Source organism: Octopus bimaculoides, chromosome 20 (assembly GCF_001194135.2).
Source record: "Octopus bimaculoides isolate UCB-OBI-ISO-001 chromosome 20, ASM119413v2, whole genome shotgun sequence".
Taxonomy (NCBI): Eukaryota; Metazoa; Mollusca; class Cephalopoda; order Octopoda; family Octopodidae; genus Octopus; species Octopus bimaculoides.
This window is the reverse complement of record NC_069000.1, coordinates 35,153,007-35,156,372: the sequence shown is the minus strand read 5'-3', so window position 1 is coordinate 35,156,372 and position 3,366 is coordinate 35,153,007.

Below are 3,366 nucleotides of genomic sequence, written 5' to 3'. Positions count from 1 at the left end.
TATATATATATATATATATATATATATATATTATTATTATTATTATTATTATTATTATTATTATTATTATTATTATTATTATTATTATTATTATTATGTTATACATACAGTAGCTCAGCGCCAAAACCATTATGCGACGGCAAAGAATAACAGATATTTATGCAATATTCCGAAATATAGTTACATCGAATAAAAGGAATAAATTCAATATGTATAAAATATCGGCGAACACAATATACACCCAGCCGCACAAACACTCATAGATTTTAAAAAATGAACATTATACACAAATGCATATGAATACGTTAGCACGTCATAACTATGTATGATTTTAGTTGCTCCAGTCATTGAAAGCAAGGTTATGGGGAACCAACTTGGAGTGTTTCACTCTTCAAATCGATCAGAGTTCTTATTTGTACTTATAAAGTTTGGTACTTACTCTAAGGACGTCCTTTGTTTTTTGCTGAATCTCTATGTTACTGAAGCGTGAATAAACCAACAGTAGACATCATGCAGTACGAGGGATTTGTTCACGCTTAATTTATACATACATACATACATACATACTTACTTACATACATACAGAGAGACAGATAGACATACATGTATGTGTGTGTGTGTAAAGCTATATTAATGAAAGCATACAATATTATTATTATACAATTTCAGCCGATCTTACCCATCGGTCCCGCATAGGTATTAAATAACGGCGCAGTTAAGTGACACCACGTTCTCTTCAGAGATGGCAGAACTAACACCATATTTTTTCCGTATCTGCCATCACTGAAGAGCACATGATGTTACCTAATCGTGGGGTAATCTAATATCCTGTTATCTCATATTCAGTGCTGAACCAATAGGTAAGATCGGCTGAAATTGATCAACATTACTGTATACTTTGATTAATATACTCACTCAGTTAAATATGTGGGTATATCTTTTTTTCTTAGACGTCTATATATAAAGACGGATATAGATATAGATATAGATACATATCTGTATATATATATATCTATATATATATATATATATCTATATCTATATCTATATATATATATATATATATATATATATATATATATATATATACATATATACATATATATTTATATACATATATATATGTATATATGTATCTATATTTATGTACATGTTTATATATGTATTTATATGTTTATATATATGTATATGTATATGTATATATATATATGTGTGTGTATATATGTATATATATGTATATATATATATATATATATATATATATATATATATATATATATATTAAAAAGCATACTATTGTTCAGGTGGTTGTGAACAATTAATCAAGTTGTATATTTCAATATGCTAATTTATTCAAATACTACACCACGCACGCACACACTCTCACACACACACACACACATATATATATATACACACATACATACATATGCATATATATATATACACACATACATATATATACAGACATACATACATGCATACATACATACATACATACATACATACATACATACATACATAGTCATATGTGTGTTTCTGTGAGTGTATATTTGTACACTGGAATTTACTACAATTTCAGCTAGATTCCAAAAGGCATCTGAAAAATCACAAAACCAAACTTATACGGTCTGAGTATTTTGTAGAACCATTTTAGACTTAGACATCCATCTTTTCTCATTTTACATTTCTTTTAAATATAAAAACGAGAAGGTTTTGTTGTACACCCTTTGGTATTCAAGAAATTCAAGAAAAATAATTATGTAATACATTTATTTTTTTCGGGAAATATTTTTTACATCTTTGAGCCCATTTGTATATTTTCTTTCATCCTTTCTTTCTTTTAGTCGTTATTTTTTTTTTTTAGTACAATTATTCACAAAACCATGAAAAATGAAATCACGTATAATGTTTTCTTTTATAATTTTAAATTGTAACATATCACACGACCAGAAATTTGGGTGGTGCATCGAGCATTGGCGTGTAAAGGCTACAGTAGATGACTAGGAATTCATTTTAGTTATTTTATTGACTCCGGTAGGATAAAAGGCAAAGTTAACCTCAGTAGGGTTTGAATTCAGAACTTAAACAACCAAATCAAATGCTGCTGTAATAGTTCTGATGTTTCTAATTTAGACATAAGACCAGCAATTTTGACGGAAGGGTTTAATCATGTAAATTGATCCAAACATTTGACTGGTATATTCTTTTATCAATCTAATACAGGATCTTATAATAACTGTTTCTGATTTAGGCACAAGGTCACCAGTTTTGAAAAGAGAGTTTGACGATGTCGTCGATCCCAGTATTTCTGTGGCTGGTACTTTCTTTTATAAAGTCTAAAATCATGAAAGGTAAAGAAATGTAAAGAACCGGAACAAATAACGCAAGGCATTTTTTCCGATGCTCATACGATTCCGGCACTCCGCAATCTTGGCTATGCAACAGTAATGAACATGATTTCTAACGTTGGCCCAGAGGTTATATTATGGATAGGGTGTGTGTGTATATACTAGAAGTGATCGATCTCTGGGTTGAACAGGTATTTATTTCACCGGTCCCTGAACGATTAAAAGTAACGTCGACCTCCACAGGAGTTGAAGTTAAAACACGAAGAACAGAAACTACTTACAACAAACCCTCCTTTTCCGATGTTCAACCAATTTTGTCAAACTGCTAAGTTATTTTATAGTACTTTCTATTATAGATCAAGGCCTGAATTTGTTAGGAGAGGTAGCTAGTCGATTATATCGACCACAGTATTTGATTGGTACTTATTTCATCGATTCCAAAAGGATGAAAGACAAAGTTGAACTGAAGTCAACAAGTTAAATGCCAGAAGAAAATGCTGCTAAACACTTTGTCCGACGCGCTAATGATTCTGCCATAAAAATAATAATGATAATGATTATTCTTTCTACTATTGGAAGAAGGCTTGAAATTTGGGAGGAGATGGGTAAGTCGATTACATCGACCCTAGTACTCATCTGATAGTTATTGTATCGGCCCCGAAAGTATGAAAGACAAAGTCAACCTCAGCAGCATTTGATCGCAGAACGTAAAGAGAGACGAAATACTGGTAAACATTTTGCTTGGCGTGCTAACGATTCTGCAGACTCACCATCTTAATAATAATAATGATGATAATAATAATAATAATAATAATAATAATAATAATAATAATAATAATAATAATAATAATAATAATCCTTTCTACTATAGGCACAAGGCCTGAAATTTTGGGGGAGAGGGTCAATCAAATAGATCGATCCGAGTACGCAACTGATACTTAATTTATCGACCCCTGAAAGGGTGAAAGGCAAAGTCGACCTCGGTGGAATTTGAACTCAGAATGTGCGTTCGAAC